This window comes from Miscanthus floridulus, chromosome 10, assembly GCF_019320115.1.
Source record: "Miscanthus floridulus cultivar M001 chromosome 10, ASM1932011v1, whole genome shotgun sequence".
NCBI classification, from domain to species: domain Eukaryota; kingdom Viridiplantae; phylum Streptophyta; class Magnoliopsida; order Poales; family Poaceae; genus Miscanthus; species Miscanthus floridulus.
This window is the reverse complement of record NC_089589.1, coordinates 97,210,902-97,233,128: the sequence shown is the minus strand read 5'-3', so window position 1 is coordinate 97,233,128 and position 22,227 is coordinate 97,210,902. Positions and strand designations below refer to the sequence as shown.

The following is a 22,227-nucleotide window of genomic DNA, read 5'->3' as shown; positions in this document are numbered from 1 at the left end:
TCATTCTCTACTTGTGAACCCTTGGTTTCATCAAATTCAACATCATGAACTTCCTCAAGAGTACCACTATCCAAATTCCAAACTCTATATGCTTTGCTTGTAGTGGAATAACCAAGTAGGAATCTTTCATCACATTTCTTGTTAAACTTGCCAAATCTAGTGCTTTTCTTCAAGATATAGCATTTACAACCAAAGACCCGAAAATATGCAATGTTGGGCTTTCTACCATTCAAGAGCTCATATGGTGTCTTCTCTTTCAATGGGTGACAATAGAGGCGGTTGCTACAATAGTAAGCCATGTTGATAGCTTTGGCCCAAAAAGATTGACTCACATTGTACTCACTAAGCATAGACCTTGCCATATCAATGAGTGTTCTATTCTTCCTCTCAACAAGGGCATTTGATTGTGGAGTGTACTTGACCGAGAATTGATGTCTAATTTAAAATTTATCACACAACTCATCAATTCTAGTGTTCTTGAACTCACTACCATTGTCACTTCTAACTCTCTTGATGGTTGTTTTAAACTCATTGTGAATGTCCTTAACAAATGGTTTGAATGTTGCAAACATATCACTTTTGTCCACTAGAAAGAATACCCATGTGTATCTAGTATAATCATCCACTATCACAAAGCCATATTTGTTACCACCGATGCTAGTGTATTGTGTTGGCCCAAACAAATCTATGTGCAATAACTCAAATGCTTTACTAGTGCTCATCATACTTTTCTTGGGATGGGTGTTTCCAACTTATTTTCTGGCTTAACAAGAGCTACAAAGCTTATCCTTCTCAAACACAATATCTTTCAAGCCTCTAACCAAGTCATGCTTAACCAATCTATTCAATTGTTTCATTCCAACATGACCAAGCCTTCTATGCCATAACCAACCCATGCTAGACTTAGTGAACAAATATGTAGATAATTTAGTTTCACTAGCATTGAAATTAACCAAGTATAGATTCTCATATCTAAAGCCTTTGAAGATCAAGTTAGAACCATCTACACTTATGATCTCTACATCATCAACCCCAAATATGCATTTGAATCCAAGATCACACAATTGAGCCACTGATAGCAAATTAAAGTTCAAGCTCTCTACTAGCAACATATTGGAAATGCTCATGTCATTGGATATTGCAATCTTACCAAGCCCTTTGACCTTGTTTTTGCCATTATCACCAAATGTGATACTATCATAACCATCATTGTCATTGGTGTTGATTGAGTCGAACATTCTTGCATCATAGGTCATGTGTTGAGTGCACCCACTATCAAGAACCCAAAGCCTTTCTCCGGCTTTGTAATTGACCTACAAAAGAAGATCAATTCTTTTTAGATACCCAAACTTGCTTGGGTCCTTGAAGGTTAGTCACTAAGCTCTTTGGTACCCAAATGGCTTTCTTCTTTGAGCCTATCCATGATTTACCAATGAACTTAGCCTTCACACCATTTGTACCCTTTGTAAGTACATAGAAGGAATCAAGCTTAATGAAGTATACATTAGCATTTTTGCTCTTGTTTTGCATTCATGCTCCTTATGACCAACTTGCTTGCAACTAGTGCAAAACCGACCATTGTTCTTAACAAAACTAGTCTTGTGAGGAGCAAAGGCTGCCTTGCCTTTTTTGGGGATATAGCCCAATCCCTCTTTGTAGAGAGAAGCTCTTTGGCTACCCAAGCACATAAGCAAGCGATCCTCACCATCATAGGCCTTAGCTAAGGTGTGAGTGAGCTTATTGACCTCCTTCTTAAGGTTCTCATTCTCAACCATTAGTGAGACATCATAAGTGAAACCATCACTACTAGATGAGGTGAAAGTAGAAGTTCTACAAGAAGAATTAGTGGGAGCAACAATCATAGGCATAGATAATGATTCATCAATTATATCACAAGTTAAGCCTACATTGCAAGTTTCAATATGCTTCTTTTTATTTTGCTCATCAAGCAAAGAGGAATGAGCCTTTTCAAGCTTTTTGTGAGCCTTGCCAAGCTTCTCATGGGCTTCCTCTAGCTTCTCATGAGATGTATTGAGCTCATCAAAGGCTTGCTTAAGGGCTTTTAGTTCCTTACGCAAGCTTTTGCATTCCCTTCTCTTGATGTCAAAGTATTCTCTAGCATCTTCTAGCATGTCAAATAGTTCATCCTTAGTAGGTTCATCATCATCACTATCACTTTCATTTTCTTTTTTATTATCATGTTCCTCATCACTTCCATCATCATAAGTTTGTACCTTAGTGGCCTTAGCCATGAAGCATGATGGAGTGTCGAAGAGAGGAGGCTTCTCATTGATTGCAATGCTTGCAAGTGCCTTCTTCTTGGTGGTCTTGTCATCATCACTATCATCATCATCACTTGAGGAAGCATCACTATCCCAAGTGACCACATATGAACCATCCTTCTTCTTCTTGAAGGTCATCTTGTCCTTCTTCTCTTTCTTTTCCTTTTTGCCCTTCTTGTTCTTCTTGTTGTCATCATCATTGTCTCTATTGTATGGACATTAAGCAACAAGATGATCTTTGCTTCCATATTTAAAGCAACTTCTTGACTCCTCCTTATTCTTGGAAGAAGATTTCTTTCTTCTAGCACGATACCCTTTCTTCATCATGAACTTGCCAAATTTCTTGACAAAGAGAGCCATCTTCTCATCATCATCATCATCCCATGAGCCATCATCTTCACTTGATGTTTCTTGCTTTGCCTTTTCCTTGGATGATGTGGCCTTGAATGCCACGCTCTTCTTCTTCTTCTCATCTTTCTTCTCCTTCTTTTCTTCCTTCTCATCATCATCTCTATATGTATCATCGGTCATTATATCTCCCAACACTTGGTTTGGTGTCATGGTGTCCAAACCGCTCCTCACTAGAATAGTGACCAATGTGCCAAATCTTGAAGGTAAACATCTCAAGAACTTGTGGAAGAAGTCCTTGTCCTTCACCTTGTCTCTAAGTGCTTTAAGATCATTGACAAGCACTTGAAGCCTATGAAATATCTCCGACACACTCTCATCCTCCTTCATCTTGAAGCTTGCAAACTTTTCTTTGAGAATATATGCCTTTGCACCCTTCACGGCTTGAGTGCCCTCAAATGATTCTTCCAACTTCTTCCATGCCTCATGAGCTCTCTCAATGTTCTTAATTTGCTCAAATGTTCTCTCATCCAAAGCATCATGGATGGCACTAAGAGCAATGTCATTATTTCGAAGTAGTATTTTCTTTGGCGGTGGTGGGAGCCTCTTCATCTTCAATCTCAATCTTTGTCTCTACCACCTTCCAAACCTTCCTATTGATTGACTTGATATAAGTTGTCATCTTAGCTTTCCAATAGGGATAATTTGAGCCATCAAATTAGGGTGGCTTCTTGGTGTTGTTGATTTGAGCCATTTTTACACCGGAGGTTGTTAAGCCTCAAATCACGGTGACATCATCTCTGATACCACTTGAAAGGTCCTAATGGCTAGAGGGGGGGTGAATAGCCTATTAAAAATTTCTACAACAACACTTAATAAACCGGTTAGACAATTATGAGGTGAAGCAAGTGTTGCGCTAGCCTACTAAAAAGCAAGCCACCTACCACAATTCCAGTTTATATAGTTTCTATCCACATAATAGTTATGACACTACACTAAGTTAGTGTGCTCTCAAAAGCTAACTAAAGAGCCACACTAACCAAACTAACAAGCTCTCACAACTAGCTACACTAAAGAGCTTAACAACTAGTTTGCGGTAAAGTAATGAGAATGAGCAATTTGTTTATACCACCGTGTCGAGGAAGGAGCCAATCAATCACAAGAATGAATACCAATGAAGACTAATCACATCGAAATCAAATGATGAACACAATGATTTTTATCGAGGTTCACTTGCTTACCGGCAAGCTACTCCTCGTTGTGGCGATTCACTCACTTGGATGTTCACGAGCTAATTGGCATCACACACCAAACCCTCAATAGGGTGCCGCACAACCCACACAAGATGAGGATCACATAAGCCACGAGCAATCCACTAGAGTACCTTTTGGCTCTCCACTGGGGAAAGGTCAAGAACCCCTCAATCACCACGATCGGAGCCGAAGACAATCACCAACCTCCGCTCAACAATCCTCGCTGCTCCAAGCCGTCTAGGTGGCGGCAACCACCAAGAGTAACAAGCGAATCCCGTAGCAAAACACGAACACCAAATGCCTCTAGATGCAAACACTCAAGCAATGCACTTGGATTCTCTCCCAATCTCACAAAGATGATGAATCAATGATGGAGATGAGTGGGAGGGCTTTGGCTAAGCTCACAAGGTTGCTATGTCAATGAAAATAGCCAAGAGATTGAGCTTGAGCTGGCCATGGGGCTTAAATAAAAGCCCCCATGAAATAGAGCCATTGTACCCCTTCACTAAGCACAACATAGGGTGACCGGACGCTCCGGTCATATTGACCGGACGCTAGACCTCAGCGTCCGGTCACGTGATGCATGCCACATGTCCCCTCTCTTCAAATATTGATCGCCCGATCTCAACAGTCAAGTGAGTCCGGACGCTGCAGCTCAAAGTGACCGGACGCTGCAGCTCAAAGTGACTGGACGCTGAACCCTAGCGTTCGGTCGTTTCTAGTAAGCATCCAGAGACGACATTTCACGACTGAACGCGTCTGGTCATGCTCGACCGGACACACCCAGCGTTCAGTCACTCGATGACTCCTCTATGCGCGACCATGTTAGTGTGACCGGACGCAGCCAGCCAGCGTCTAGTTGTTTCAGCGCTAGTGTCCGGTCGATGACCGACGCTGCGCTTTTTCTGCTGCTACTGACCGGACACGCCAGTCCTTCAGAGACCAGCGTCCGGTCACTTACAGTGTCCTTCATCTTTTCTATCTAGGGCACCGGTGGCACTGTTGGACGGTCCGCACTCTACGAGCGGACACTCCGCCAGTGAAGTTCCTAACCCTTGCTCAAATGTGCCAACCACCAAGTGTATCACCTTGTTCACATGTGTTAGCATATTTTCACAAACATTTTCAAGGGTGTTAGCATTCCACTAGATCCAAAATGCATATGCACTAAGTTAGAGCATCTAGTGGCACTTTGATAACCGCATTTCGATACGAGTTTCACCCCTCTTAATAGTACGACTATCGAACCTAAATGTGATCACACTCTCTAAGTGTCTTGATCACCAAAACAAAATAGCTCCTACCATTTATACCTTTGCCTTGAGCCTTTTATTTTTCTCTTTCTTCTTTTCAAGTCCAAACATTAGATCATCACCATGGCATCACCATCATCATGTCATGATCTTCATTTGCTTCACCACTTGGAATGTGCTACCTATCTCATGATCACTTGATAAACTAGGTTAGCACTTAGGGTTTCATCAATTCACCAAAACCAAACTAAAGCTTTCAATCACCCGTGCCGACGCCACAGTCGCCCGCATTAAATGCAGTTCTTGCGTTGCTGGATACAACTCCATCCTTCTAGCTATAAAATTTGGTACCTCAGAGGTCTTCCATATCTCAAGAGGTAACACATCCTAGCTCAACTTCCTTCCCATCGAGTATCATCCCTCTCTCCCCATTTCTCTGCTCTCTTATAGGAATCCAGCGGCTACGACGGCCTTCCTCTTCGCCAGTGTCCTTAGCAAGGTGAGAAAACCATGACCATCTTTATGAAATCTTACCCTCTCCTATATATTACAAAATGACTTACCCTCCTTTTCCTTGTAGATGGCAGATGAAGAGTGGACCACTAGCTACTGCTTGAACAAAGATGGTTTTCCCAAGCTCCTATATGCCACCATGTACAGGATAGGTCTTTTGGATCACCCAGAGTATGTAGGTAGAGAATATGAGGAGTATGGCATAGAGCGGTGCGAGGTCATCATCTATGTTGGAGGAAGTAAAGATTTCCCCAACATAGGGCCATGGGTGGTTTCTACTATAGGGTTTCAGGTTCGAGGACACTTACCAATCTGTCGCTCGTAAAGCTTTGAGGTACCTATGCCAGATTTATGAGAGGCCAATATGTCATACACCCATGAGATTCTTCTCCCCCTTTAATAAGAGATAGTCCTGTGTGGGTAGCTCGAATGAGGACCCTCGAAGGCCCTGAATTACGTGAAAGTGACCCAACTACGGTGTTCATGTCTACCTACCTGCTTTCCCTAGATAAGCAATATGACAGGCATGCCACCCATTTGAAGAAGTGCATTCATAGGGCAGAGGAGGCCTGAGAACCAAATAAGAAACCTGGCAAGTGCAGCTTGCGGAGGCTAAGGCATAGGCAGCTAGAGCGGAGAGCCGTGAGGCTACAACAATTGAAGCCTTCAAACAGGCCGAAGACCGCCTACACTCAGCAATTGAAGAATATCTACCTTGTCACTAGGGCCAAGAGAAGGACCCTCATTATGGAAGGGAGAGAATGCCTAATACTAGATGGAATCCCAGTTGCAACCATGGAAGAAATCCAAGGGAAGATTGTGGACACGCCGCCCGCGCCTCCACCAACCGAGGCCTCCATAGGATTTCCGAGACAGGGTCAGTCGATGGAGAAGAGATTCTCCCGCTGACTCAGGCACCACCAGGAGATGGCGTTTGCCCTCCTTCTATCCTCCTAGAAGATTTCTCAAGCTACGAAGAATGATCTAAGTGGAGACATGGGCCCCTCAAGAACCCTCATTGTAGTGTTTATTATTTCCACCTATAATGTAATCCCACATGGTGTTGTGCTTTGAGTTTAGTGATGTTGGTTGTTTGAATTCCACTTGAGCAAACATTTCTCTACGCCAATATGCCATTTCTCTACACCAATATGCCAACGATTTTATTTAGTGACCTAGAATATGTATTGTGTAATGGATGCCAAACTCTATCGCCCTTACATAACACCATACTGGAAAAATACATATTAGCTTCTATTGAGATATTTTTTAGTACAACATACATATGATCCCTAAGATTTGATATATACCAAGAAGATCATCTTCCACAACATGGTAGTGGAAAAATTTAATTAGCTATAGCTTCCGTTGAGATACTTTCGAGTAACACGTATACATGATCCCCAAGGTTTGATATATCAAACAGATCACCCGCAGCGAAGTGCGGGCATAGTGGCAAGTATTCTAAAACGGTGGGAGAATTATAATGAAAAAAACTGCTTTGTAATAGGTGTGAATATCAATGACATTTTTCCTATCTAAGAAATTTGTAATGACACTAAATAACCTAATAATAATAGGAGTATATAATAATTAATGACCAACAGTGATTCTGCTAAACTCCAATTTCAATTTCAAATCTGCAGACCCCGAATCGGAGCAGCTAGATCCAAAACTGAGCCGAAAGCGCCATTTCTCAGTGCTCATTAAATGCTGTAGCCTGCTGGCTGCAGCTGTGCGGCAGATTCTCGAATAGAAAAAGAAATAAAAAGGGAAAAAAAAACCCGCATTCCCCCACTCGTCCGTGCGCGACTGCGTGCCACTCGGCTCAATCCCCTCCGTCCCCTGCCTCCCTCCCGGCCGCACCCGAATCCACCCGCCACCCGTCCCGCCGCCGTCGCCGCGATGGACGCCGCGGAGGCGTCGGAGCTGCAGGCGCGGCTGGCCGCGGCCGTGTACGCGCTCAACCACGACGCGAGCCCCTCGGCGCGCCTCGCCGCCAACCAGTGGCTCCTCGCGCTGCAGCGGTCTCCGCAGGCGTGGGCGGTCGCTACCTCCCTCCTGGCCGCCCCGGATCCGCCCCCGCCCGCCGACCTCCTCTTCTTCGCTGCGCAGATGCTCCGCCGGAAGATCCAGTCCACCGGCCCCGCGCTCCCCGGGCTCGGCCTGGCGCCGCAGCTCCTCGACGCGCTGCTCCTGGCCGCGCGGCGGTTCTGCGCCGCCCCGGCCCCGCGCCAGCTGCTCACGCAGATCTGCCTGGCGCTCGCCGCGCTCGCGCTCCGCGCCGAGGGTGGCGTCGACGGCCTCTTCGCGCGGATGCCGCACCTGCTGCCCCCCGCCGTGCTGGAGCTGCTCACCGTGCTCCCCGAGGAGGCTGCGCAGGACCAGGGCGGCGACACGGGGGTCGACGCCGCCGCGCGGTGCCGGTTCACGCGCAACCTGCTCGCGCACGCGCCCGCCGTGCTCGAGTTCCTCCACGGGCAATCCGAGAAGGCACCCACCGATGACGACGGGGTTCCCCTCCACGAGCGCAACCGCAGAATCCTTCGGTGCCTACTGAGCTGGGTAAGTAAGTACGCGCCCTGCACTTCACTTCGCTCCGCGCTCGGCTGCTTCCTTCTCTAGCTTGCTCGCTGACAAATACGACAATGCCGTAGGTCCGCGTGGGGTGCTTCTCGGAGACGCCGGCAGCCGCGCTTGCCACGCACCCACTTCTCACTTTTGCGTTCAACTCGCTGCAGGTGCGAACTTGCAGCCTCCGGTTCCTTATAAGGGCTGAAAAGTGTACTTCGAGGAATTAGTTGTGCATATTCACGTGCTCACACGTTGTCTTGTTGCTGTGTGGCTGATGAAGGTGTCCTTCTCGTTTGAGGTGGCCATAGACGTTATGACTGAGCTTGTCAGCCAGCACCAAGTAAGTTATGTTCTTCTGAGCCGTGCTACTTTGTTCCTTACTGCAAGCCTGCATTGGTCCAGTTTGTTCCTTACTGCTAGCCTGCATTGGTCCAGTTAACTTGTCTAGTGACGTCTACTGTTTGATTGTGGTATTTACTACTAATTACTTTTTTTTTTTACCACGGACGAACCGAATTTCATTACTTAAAAGCAACGAAATTACAGAAGTTTGTCAATCCAATGCGCAAACACCTCCGAACTAAAGAACTGCCTAATTGAACTGAACACAAAGGGTTCAGCCAACCAGTGACCAAGACCCATCGAAGTCCACCACAGGATATACAGATGGTAACACAGACGACTATTAATTACTACTTGAATTGTATTTTGGTAGCTAACCATGGATTTAACTTTTAACCCTTGAATCAATTAATTTGACTAATTCATAGTCACTACTTTTAACCTACATTTTGCAATGTTCAGAGAACAGCTAGATAGTTAGGTTTATTTGCCTTATATATCTACATGATGTGATGATTAATACCAGGAACAGTTGCAGTGATAGTCCTGTTCTGTATCATCTTTCTAGAAGCAGATGGGCATACCCTGTTTCAAATATCTTTAACTCATACCAAATCAGTCACAGGTTCAGGTTACTAAGTTGATTTAGGAGTATAAACAAACTGGTCTAGCTCAAATGCACATAAAACATTACTGACACACTATGGAAACTGCAGTGAGAACCAAAGTACGGAGCTCATTCATCATTTTCTTGGTCAAACCTAGGCAGTCATAATTTCCTTCAGCACTACCCAATCCTCAGTGTCTTGTTTATCTTATGTTCTAGGCATCAAGCACAAAAATCCATCCTCACTAGTCACATCAAGAACAAACATGTGCAACCTTTTGAGTGGTTTTCCTCCCAATTTTCATCTGCATACATATTTTTATTTCATTTCTTTTTCACACACTGAGAAATTTCCTGTACACAAGCTCTGATCTTGGATATGCCAATTTATTGAAGTTCTATTTCTTTCACATGCATTGGCAATGCAATTTTTCTTCTTATATATGGTTGGTGGGATGAAGAACTCCAGTGCTATGATATGAAGCAGGCATTTTTTTTCTTATTCGACTTTGTATTGAGTCCCCACAGTTCAGGAGTCATCTTGTTGAGTGTGCAATTATTGTTTTTTATTCCCGAAAAGGGATTCCCTGCTTTTATAGAAAGCATATAAGTTTGTTACATCTAGGTCTGCTGGGGATCCATCTCATTCAAGAGCTCAAACAATCCTAACAAAAGATTAAAGAACAAAGCCGGCTAAATCTAAGAGAAAGCCTAGCATTACAGCTGCTGCTTGCCTCAAAGAAGATTCTCCCTGTCACAACTTGTGTATTCTTCCTCGATGAACGACTTAACTGGGCTTGAGTAGGTTTCCAGACATCGGCGATCATCCTCCTTCAGTAGCTCACACCATTTTTCAAGGTTGCAAAGAACGCTAGGCGCTAGGCAGGCATTAAGGCACCGCCTAGCGCACAAAATGCTTAAGCGTTGAACACACTTAAAACATTATACATTATTCATCAGCATAATAATAAGTTAATAACAAAAGAATACTTGAGCCATTCACATGCAATTATGATGAGCCCATTATACATTCAGAAGGCCCATTTGCCTCTCCCCTCACGAACTGCACGATATGGGCTGCCATTTCTGGCCCATCCAACTTATATGCACCTCATGATGCCCTATTCCTAGCACTGTACTATACAACAAAGCAGCCGCTGCCTGTCATCTCTCTTGGTCTCTCCTAATCTCATCGCCATCCTTCCTCCACGCCCGTTGGGTGGCTGGGTGGGACTGTGCTGGCAGCGATGCAAGGAGGCACGAGGGGTGGCGAGGATCACATGATGAGGACTGAGGAGCTCGAGCTCGGTTCCCCTTCTCTGCCGCCGCACAGGGCAATGAATTCCTTCGGGTAATCCTAGCCGCCAGGCCCTGGTTTCGTGCCCCCGCCTGTGCTCCTGACCTCCGCGCACTCCTTTCTCTGCACTCCCACCCATGCATTCCCTCTTGCCTTCGTCTGTCTGCCCGCACTCCTCACTCCAGGCCACCTACTCTTGCCAAACGTTTAATTCAGCGCCCAGGGCCTAAATGCCGCGCTGAGGCTTCGATTCATGCTTAAGCGTGCCTAGGTGTACGATTAATAAAGCATTTTGGAACACTGCCATGTGTGCACAAAAATCCAAATTCTGTAAAGGACTTCAGTTCACAATTTTGGAAAGACATGTTCAATATTCATTTGGTTTCTGGTAGTCCAAACTCCAAATCGACCACACAACAATAGCAAAGAGTAGTTTATGACCATAGTTCTCTGCCCCTAGAGTTAGCGATGGAATCATGCAAATCCCTCGTGCTAACTGTGATTCTATCCCTCCCTAGTGTTTCTTTAAAACAGCACCACTTAAAGCTATAAAGGCTTAAAAAACATTGGAAAAACACATGGTTGACTGCTTCAGGGACCCACAGAAGATGCGGTTTTTGCTTTCTTTGCGTTCCTTCTTTTTCAGAGCGAACCCCATTTGCAATTTCTCATAAGGCTAACCACAAGAACACTTTCAGCTTAAGGGGCATTTTGTTTACCAAAGCCACCGCATTTTTTAGTTTCTTACGCCCATAATGGTTGGTACCATAGAAGAATCCTCAATCACGTCTATTTCCATCCCCCCCCTCTAAATTTTTGGGCATCCTAACAACTAAACCAATTTTAACTTGTAATTCACTGGAAGTGGCTTCATGTGTGCTGCTGTCTGTTGGCAGGAATTACCTGAGGCCTTTATGAGTAAGACACCTTATATAAGGGAAGTTCTTCTTCTACCAGCTTTAGCCAACCGAAGTGAGAAGATCATTGCTGGTCTTGCCTGTTTGATGTGTGAAGTTGGCCAGGCGGTAAGATTTTTTTTTCACTATATATACTTTTCTCAGTCTAGTTACCATACATGTCAGTTTTATGAGCAAAATCAGAAAACATATTAATAGCTTGTTGGAATGAGCTTTTGACTTTTCATACAGTTGAGTTAATTGAAATGTGATAACTAAGAATTGACCGTTTCGAGATAGTTGAGAAGATGACTATGTAGAACACACCAATGCAATGAGCTGTGCTTTGTTAATGTAAAATGGTTCTACAATCAGCAGAAGGGCAGAAAGTCTTGAGAGGAGTTCTAATATGAAATAGCGTATTACCCTTGAACACATTTTCAAAAATTGCTTTTCTTTTCTCATATGTTTGAATCTGTTGAACATGACCTGATAGCTGTTCAACTTTCTTAGGCACCTGCTTTGGTTGCAGAAGGGGGTAGCCAAGCACTTGCTCTCACCGATGGACTTTTGAGGTCAATTTATTGCATTGTTTATGTGGTACTTTTCCTTGAGTTTTAATGTTAACTTTCAAGGTTTCCAAATAATTTTATAGTGCAGTTTATTTTTACCACATTATGTGAAGTGCTCTACCTCAACTGCAGATGTGTAGCTTTTACCAGTGAAGATTGGGAAATTGCAGAGTCAACCTTTCAATTTTGGTAATGATGCTTAACTTTCACCTTTTCATGTATGAAAAGCTCCTTCGCAATATCACGTAACAATTAGTCCATGTACTTTGGGAGCAAATCGCGCGCCTTTTCTTGGTTTGTATTGAGGTGTCATCAGTGTTTTGTCTGTGTGCACTAATTTAGGATGGGGTGGGTTGGTGTACTGGTTAGCATCTCCGACATGAATTGTAGGAATCCAGTAGGCCTATGTGTGGCACAAGGAATTGGTCTTCAACTGGTGTATCACGACAAACTTGCTTGGAAGGTGTATTTTGTACTAGTTTTTAATGGTCCACATTAATAAAATAGCTGTGTCTGACCTTTGAAGTTAGAACACACCCTACTCCTAGACTTCCAGCTGTGTTCACCTGTTAAACGACTCATATTGTGATATTTCACTCAATGCAGTTCCATTGTGGTTAGCACCTGTATAATAATTACTAAGTCACCCATGCTACAATATTTAAGTTTGTAAATTGGAACATTTCCCATATTTCTATTCTCCTGAAGTGAAGTTTAGTTCTCATGGTATTAATGTGCATGTTTGGGATATAATTAATTACTTTCTATGTTGAAACTCTTCAGGTGCAGTTTGGCACATTTTATTCTTGGTATTGATGTGAAGACAGCCAAAAGAAATGTGGTACAAGAGTTGTTTGTGCCTGTGTTTTCTTCACTGCTGGATGCTTTTTTATTTCGTGCTCAGGTTTGTCTGTTCTACCTTTATGTACGATCATTATATGTGTATGGCTATAAGGCTATTCTCTTCCAAATGGCTTGACTCTCCTGTATATATGATTAAACCTAATACTAGTATTGTTTTATATTAATCTGCTCTCTATAAAGTTGCATATTTATCTTATTTGTCATAATTAAGTAATCAACTGAAGCTGATTATCTTACGAATTCAGCCTTTGGATTGTAATCATACTTCATGTATTGTATTTCCTTTTAACTAAACTAGCAATTGTTTATCAAAAAAGGGAAAAAACTAGCAACTGTACATTATCCATTTTTTGGTATATCTAATTGTAGAACAGAGGTTTTGTAAACTTGCCTTCTTATGCCTTGACATTCTGCCCATTCATAGATCGACACTGATTCTGATGGAGCACCTTGTATACCCTGAGGGACTAACACAGTTCAGGATGAATTTGGAGGAGCTCCTCGTCGATATTTGTTTGCTTCTAGGTGCCCCTGCTTATATAAACAAGGTACATATTGTTTGCTGAATGGTTGCTTATGATCCATCCCTGTGCACACAATTATTACATGTTTATGGTTTAACAAATGTTCAAACATGCTTCTTAACCTTCTGTTACTTAGAACTCTTATTTGCGTTAGTATGGTGTAGGTACACTAAGTAAAATTTGTTTATGGATCCAAGAAATGTCCATTGTTTACGAAAAGTGGCCAGTCCTTTCCATGATAGATTTTAGGAACAAGTGACCTAGCAGACGTAAGCTAATAAGGAAAAGATGCATAATTTATATGGTCAAGAATGAAGAGAGACTAAGTTGCTAAAGATTAATTGTTCCGAATCTTCTTGTGGTTCTCTGCAAGAAACTGACATCTTCATGTCAATTATGTATTTAATTTATGTTTGATTTGTTCTGTGTCGTGGCCTCATGAGCATGAAGACCTCTGTTGTTGATAATTGAGATTTATTTTTATTGAACATGCTGGAGAGCTGCTTATCTTTGATAAGTGATAATTGATATCATTTTAAAGCTTTCCTTTCGACAGATAGTTTTGACATTTTTCTTCTGTATTTTTAATAAGGTTATTCTACCTAAAACTATGTGTTCTACCTGTATTTTAATTTATTTGCAGCTCTTTTCTGGTGGATGGGACTTCTCAAGCCAAACAATTCCTTGGAAAGAGGTAGAAGTTAGAATGTATGCACTCAGCATGGTAAGTGTATCGTACCACTTGGTAAAAGTTTCAAATTGTTGTCATGGACTATATTAATTTTATTGCTGTTTACCTGCTTTTTCACTATATTCTATGACTACATCCTCCCAGATCTTTACATCCTTCGAATTATGTCCATATCTATAAGAAACCTGTATGATATTATGTCTATCTCTAAAAGAAACCTATATCACTTAGGGCCTGTTTGGTAGAGCACCTCCTGCTACTGATTTGTGGGAAGTGATTCTTCAAGAAAAGTGATTCTGTGGCTGAAAGTGATTGTCTATGACTCTAGGATAAATCCTATGTAAGAAGTGATTCTATTCAGGAAGTGAATCAGGAGAAACTACTTTTCTCAGTTCCTAGAGAATCACTTCTTAGAATCAACGTAGAATCACTTCTGTGCAATATACTGGCTGGAAGCTGCTTTGAGAGCTCTGCCAAACAGGCCGGGCCAAGCTGCACTTCAAACTTCTATGGGAACAGCTTGTTGCATTCAGAGGGTTCAATGGGGGCACATCAAATTGATTTAAATGGGCCATAAGTTTTGAATATTGATAAAATCACACCTATAATTGCTTTTGGAACCAATCAAGAGACGATTCCCTATCTTTTGATTGCATAGGGAATGACATCATGTGAGTTTTGCACACTACTATTTCGTTATAGTTATATTCTGCAAGTTATATGTTCTTTTTTTTCATTTTTAGTTGCTTAGACATGTGCATATCACTGTATGTTTGGACACAATCATGCTAGGAAGAGTGTGTTTCATGTATATGCTGATACATTGTTGAATTTCAGGTTGCTGACATGATTTTACAAGATGAAAGCTCCTTCGATTTTTCAATCATAATGCATTTTGTGAACATTTTGTCCAGCAAAACACCTGAACTGAATGGAAGTTTGTTTTTGGTGTGACTTCTTCCATATGTTTTCATTTTTTTATTATATATACACTCAGATTTTTTTTCTTTATTGTAGTTTATGAAGCTAATGCTGATTTCTTTTTCTGTTATGTCAAGGTATATAAATCGTTTGGTGATGTCATTGGTTCGTACTCAAAGTGGCTATCGTCTTCTCAAAGTAACATTAAGCCCTTACTGTAAGTATTTTGAATGTTTGTGAAGTTTAAGGATTCTATGTATTCACTATGACTGTTAAATTTGTTTTTTATCATTATGTACAGCCTATTTTGTGCGTCAGGAATTTCAGAATCTATATCATCAAATGCTTGCTCCTTAGCCTTGCGCAAACTTTGTGAGGATGCTCCTTCATTCATCCATGAACCTCAGAACCTTGAAATTCTTTTCTGGATTAGTGAGGTAACATTATGCCTTCTACTTTGCCAAATTAATTCTTCTACGATATTCTAAATGATACTGGTCATAAGTAAAGATACAATATATTGAATACGGCTATACCCATATCAGATTATACTTCTGACATATCAACTTAGTACTGAGAAGGTTGCTGAAAATATTTTCATTGATTTTACTAGCATGTCTCCTTCCTCTTATTCTCTAAGAGGTGATCATAGGGACAGCCCTTCTATATTCAACAAGCTGATGCTTGGAGCATTTGTTACTTTGATTGTCAACAGAAGCTTTTGTGGGTCTTTAGGTTTTAGTTTATGCAGTGGATACGACATTGCTTACATGAATGACCATGGTATCATCACAACTAAATAAATATCATGAAGCTTGTTCATCTAGAAAGAAAGTTCGTTTCAGTTTTCATATGCTTGCTAATCGGACAAACTATTTGCATTAGTTTCTTCTTTGGCTACTGTTTTCATAAACTCATATGTTCACTTAATGTTTTAGCATTGCATGCCATAAGTTAATTAAATCCCATTTATACACGCTTTAAAGGTATAACTTGATAAATCTTTCTTGTTTGGGCATTGTATGCAATGTAATATTTAAAATATAGTGTTCTTACAGGGCATGAATAAAGGGAATCTGCAGCTAGAGGATGAGGAAGAGATAATTAGTGCAATCACACATGCTTTAAGTTCTGTTAGTGAAAAAGAGTTGAAGAAAAGTTCACTGGCCAGGTTACTTTGTTCCAGTTACTCAGCAGTGGAAAAGATTGTATGTTCTCTTTCCGTAGTGTAGCCTTTCTTACAAAATCCACATGTGAACTGTTAATGAATGTGTCATCATCAAATTTTGGACTTTCCTTTTTCCAGATTGACATAGACAGAGATCAATCGCTAAGGCAAAATCCAGCTGTTTATACACAATCGTTGGATCTTGCTGTCCGTGGTCTTTACAGGTATAGTTTTTGTATTGTTTCATGCTCTAGTTTGATGTTCCTTTTCCTTCAAGTAATGCTGCACCAGTACTGGGTGATGTTGAGCAATCGATTGGACTTCCATGGCTTGTTGACATGTCAGAATCTTACAACTAGTCTGTTCCTTCTTTTTGCACAAGGCAGCATATCACTGGCCTGTTTTTACTTTTTGGCTATTCAATTATTCGTTAAGAAGCTGGAAGTTTGATATTATAATATATAAGCGATTTATACCCTTCTACAGGATGAGTGCTTTGTTTCATCATTTGGCTACATCAGTCACATCTGGTCTGGTTGATGATGATATAATTATAGTTCTTATTGGAATACTTTGGCCACTTCTTGAAAAGCTTTTACGATCATATCATATGGAGAATGTGAATTTATCTGCAGCTGTATGTCAGTTCTCTTTCTTCTGTTATACATTCTTGCGGTAAGTTCAATGGATTTTTAAAATTAGAAAATTCAAGTTGCATAGCATATAAATCAATTTTCTTATATGCATTTGTATTTTACAGGACACCACTTTCATATTTTATTACCTAAAGTTATGGAGTGCTTATCTGCAAATTTCTTGCTGTTTCAAAGGCATGACTGCTTCTTGAGGACAGGCAAGGACCTTATACTTTTATGCACAACTATATTTTTTTTTTTTGCTTCCAAAATTCAATTAAAAAAAGATTCTTCTCTGCACCTCGTCATAACCAGGGTTAATAATTGATCATAATGTAAGTAAGAGTTTGGCTATTGTTGCTCTCTTAAACTAAAGCAAATATGTATGAGTTTATGTTGTATTCAACTCGATCCATATGTTTCAGTTAGAGCCTCTGGGGATACTTACCTGCCTTAGTGCCTTTTATTCAGCTATGTACTTTTGATATGCTTTTGAACTACCATGCCATGCTACTAGTCATTGTTTTCTGAACTAGCACATAGAATCATAACTATACATATTCATGCAAGATTTCTATATGTTATGCTAATAATTATCACTAAATTACTAGCATGGCATCTTATTTCAATAAATTTGTTGACTCTACTTGACCTCATTCAAATTTCAGCTGCCAATGTTATTGAGGAGTTTGGCCACAAAGAAGAATATGGGGCTTTATGTGTTAGGACTTTTGAAACACTTAGCTCTGCATCTTCAATATCAGCTCTGAATTCTTCTTATACCTGTGATCAAGAACCTGACCTAGTTGAAGCATATACCTACTTTACATCTATGTTTATTCGCTGCTGTCCAAAGGTTCTTATTTTTCTCTTGTTTTGATATTAGTAATATGTTTTAGCTCAGTAGCTTGGCATGATATGTAATGCCATTTTAACACTACATCTCTTTGTTGATTGCATAAATAATCAGGAAGCTATTGTGGCATCTAGCTCCCTGCTTGAGTTATCATTTCAAAAGGCAGCTATATGCTCTACAGCAATGCACCGAGGAGCTGCACTTGCAGCAATGTCATATATGTCGTGTGAGTGCTATTTTATTCACTTTTATGTATTGTCTGGCTTTAATTGCATGTTTTTGTGTTCCCCTCATTCTGTGATGGGTAAACTTCTTTGTACATCCTGAATAGATGGATTTGGAGTGAAAACTCATGTCAGCAAAGTGTTAGCTCATAAAGTTTACTATTGGCCTGCTTTGCCTTACATCTATGAGATTTTTCTTTCCTTGGTAAGCTGGATGATACATAACAAAATACTTGCACTGTTCTTCTGAATGGCATTCTTTACTTGTTCATGTTTACTAGAGAGAGATAATATAATTACATACCTCTATTACTTTTGTCTCTTGCTATGTGATTAAATTCATTTGTCTTTGAAGCTGGCCATCTTCAGTGAGCCAACAGATTGAGCCTTCTTGTCTTTCACAATGTATCAACTAGTTAACATAGGTGCAGTTTAGGAAGATTTAGTTTTGTTCCTTCTCGAGATTGTATAACACTGTAACACCATTTGAAAGAGAATAATTTCCTTAGTTTCCATTAAAACATCATTAAGAAATGAAAGCAATATAGAAGGGAGTTTATTTTTGCTGCAAATGCATGGATGTATTTTCAGCTAACGAAGAGAGTTGGTATGGTAAAACCTTGGCATCACTTTATTAGGCTTGGCGATTTCTCTTTAGAACTATGACTGTTTACCATGATTATTAAAGGTCTTTCAAGTTGGTATAGCATAGGAATTTTCTCGTTCATGTTTCATTGTTTTTGGAGTGTGTTTAAAATCTGTGCACTCTGATCATTTATACTTCAAAGCGGGTTTGCTACATCGACGTTAGGTTTGCTACAGTGTCGGCTGTTTTGAATTTTCTTTTTTTTTTAATTTATTTTCGGTGAATTTTTGAAAAATCATAAAATGAAAAATCTAATTTTATTGGACTCCACATGAGTAAATCTACACAATAAATATATAATACAGCATGCTTTAGTACAAATTTTTTTTGTAGCTTTAGATTAATTGGAAAATCCAATTTTGTCTGTAATTAATTAGAATTTATCTATAACTAAGTTATACATAGTCCAATGAGTACGAAATTTTTACTATACTTCAAGCATACAATAATTAGCGTAGCATAAAAATTTCACCACAATTGGACCATAGAAGCTGCAGCTATGAATTATTCCAATTAATTACAGACAAAATTGGATTTTCCAATTAATCTAAAGTTACAAAAAAAATTTGTACTAAAACATACTATATTATATATTCATTGTGTAGATCTACTCATGTGGAGTCCAATAAAATTAGATTTTTCATTTTATGATTTTTCTATGATTTACTATGATTTTTCAAAAATTCACCGAAAAAAAAAAGGGAATTCAAAACTGCCGACATTGTAGCAAACCCACCGTCACTGCAGCAACCCGCTGTTACTGTAGCAAAGCCGCCGCTGAAAAACCGCCCAGGGGTTAAAATAGACGGTTTTGGAAAGTTCAGGGGGTAAAACAGACGGTTTCATAGTTGGGGGGGGGGGGGGGGGGGGGTTGAAGTAGACCAAGTATGAAAGGTGTGGGGGGGGGGTTGAAGTAGACTTTTACCTTTGTTATAACCTGGCACTGTCATGCATCAGATCAATCTATTGCACTTAAATCCCTGTGGTTGTACTCAATCATTTCCAACTAAATAATTCCAAAGTTATATTCCACCTGCAGGTTTTCTTGAGGCTGTCCTTGCTGCTTTGCTAGAATCTCCTGAGTGCATCCCTAACGGGTCACCTGGTGTGGCCCTAATCCAAATCTTGGCACGCTGTGGTGAAGGTCTATTATCAAATGTGCTTTATGCTCTACTTGGTGTATCAGCCTTGTCAAGGGTGGGTGCAATTTGAAGAATAATTTTGTTGTATTTGCCTCTATTTGTTTGCGTATATATATATATTTTTGGATACTCTACAATTTGTTATGTGAGACATCTAAACTAGCCAGAACATTGTACTTGTGCATGTAAACCTTAATAATCTCTGAACCTTATCTGGGTTTTCAAACTTTTCATCTGGCATAAGCTACTATATTAATGATTATGCTTGGATGAGTCTACTGTTTAAGTTCTTAGCATTACTGGTGATGATACTATTTCTGCTGTTACTCAAAGTGCTTCTATTGATTTATTTGTTCTGCTCGGTCAAAAAATGTTGCGGAGTTTTCACATTCTTTCTCTAAACAGGTCCATAAATCTGCCACAATATTGCAACAACTGGCGGCATTGTGCAGTTTCTGTGAGGGAACGGCATGGAAGGCTGTTCTTAGTTGGAATTCTCTTTGTGGGTGGCTACAATCGACGGTATTCTTTTCATGACAGCTTTCACTGTGATTGTTCCATGACAGCTTTCACTGTGATTGTTCCAGTCCCAGCCGATATGCTCTTTCTGTATCTTTTTTTTTCTTCTTTTGATAAAAAAAATTCTCTAACTAACTTGAGTTTGCAACTATTGACATGAGGTAGTCTAATTCCGCCATTTAAATTTCACACATGTATGATTGGATTAGCACTGCTTTGAGGATCATATTCTTGGTAACTATCTGGCATAATTGATTCTGTTATTCTCTTATTTAACTTGAAACATGGATGTTGGATCAAAAACACGTTGAACTATTTTTCCTTCATTTGGTTACATGACAATCTGATGCCAGATCTGAATCCATTGATGCAGAGAGTGTGTTTAGTCATGTGCTCAATACGTTCACAGCTATTGCCTAATGTTGGCTGACATGTTTGATTAGGTGAAATCTTTGCCTTCCGAGTATCTAAAGCAAGGGGAAGCTGAAATTATAGTTCCATTGTGGCTCAAGGTGCTTCAGGATGCAGGCTCAGACTATCTTTACAGCAGGACTGGTGATAATATAAGAAGCCATCAAGGTTACATGCAAGGGAAGGGTGGTAGAACTCTTAAAAGCATAATCAGAGATTTTGCAGAAAGCCACCGGAATGTTCCTATTCCCAGTCCTTCATGATATGGATGTATCATAAGTCTTACACTCTTACTGATTTGAGGATCCCCAGTCCTAACAGTAGCTTGCAGTCTGACTCTAGAGAGGGGGTCCTTGTGGAACTGATGTCCGTCTTTGCTGGCATGCTACATGTTGATCCTGTGGTTCCATCGGCAAGGGGAAGAGGCTATTTGCTTGTTCCGAACATCTGGTTCGGACTTGCAGAGTCTTCTTTGTATAGCAAGGTAGTCACACCATTGTTCTGCTGACTACATGGAGTTGAATGTTGTGGAGGTACATGGGCCAAAGACTGGTGGTACTTTCCAAAGTTGGAAGTCGCATGTCATGGTTCGAGATCCAATGTTTTTGATGGAAACATGGATACATGATGAGACATACTGTGAAATTCATTGTGCTGGTAAGCTATGAAGACAAGATGGGGGGGAGATGAACACATAGTTGTACATACCATTCTTTGGTGGTTAGGGCAGGCGATGTACAAAACATTCATATGCAGTGTTGCTGCTCGAATTTTGAGTTAAACATGGGCAGTAATGCTGGCATTTAATCAAACCTCTATCATGTCAGTTGAAACTTTGAAAAGTGTACATAATCAAATGTATTATCCAGAATTATGACTCGCTCTATTAATTACAAATGTACATAATACGTTATCTGATCTTGGCATGATTCTATTTTCGGGAATGTTTTGTAACACCAACGGCCTCTGGAAATAGCATTTCTAGAAACCTTTAAACAATCAATTTCAAGGTCGGTCCATCTCTAGAGCCATTTCTAGTGACGGTTTTGATCCAACCATGTCTAGAAAGAAAAACCATTTATGGAGTAATGTACGAAGCAAATAAAGCTTAAAAAGAACCTGTCAATCACTGATCATTCATCACACATGAAGTATATGACCAAGCTCCATCTCAAGTTAGTCCCGCAACAACATATACAAGTATACATATTATAGTATTATATTTAGCAAGCATGATAGATGTACTCTAGTTTTGATAAGCGGTAATGCTACCATTAAGATGTCCGAAAGGTCGGACGTCTCGCTCCACTCACTGTCGCATGCGTCGCTCGCCTAAAAAACAAAATGAACTCCCACACGCCGCGCTCCGCTTCGCCCCCGCACACGGTGCTCGGCTTCACTCCCGCATGTGGTGCTCGACTGTCAGCCCTAACAGATGCGGTGCGTGGCTGCCCTCTCCTGGTTTTGGCGTGCGGCTGCCTGCGAGTCGCGGCGCTCGGCTACCGGCCCTGCCATACGCGGCGCGAGGCCGCTACCTCCCTGCCCGGCGCGCGGCCGCTGCTTCCCTGTCTTGTCGCGCAACCACCGTCGAGCCGTTGCCTACAAGCACCGCTAGGCCGCTGCCTCTAACGAACTTCACATGTCAACGAGCCTCCATTCTCCCAAGCAACAAGGAGATGTTAGCACTGA

General features: G+C 41.0%; 1 pseudogene; it reads left to right on the top strand.

Annotated features, from left to right (window-relative positions):
• Nucleotides 1-7,416: 7,416 nt before the first annotated feature.
• Nucleotides 7,417-21,478, top strand: LOC136486887 (uncharacterized; annotated as a pseudogene).
• The last annotated feature ends 749 nt before the right edge of the window (nucleotides 21,479-22,227 follow it).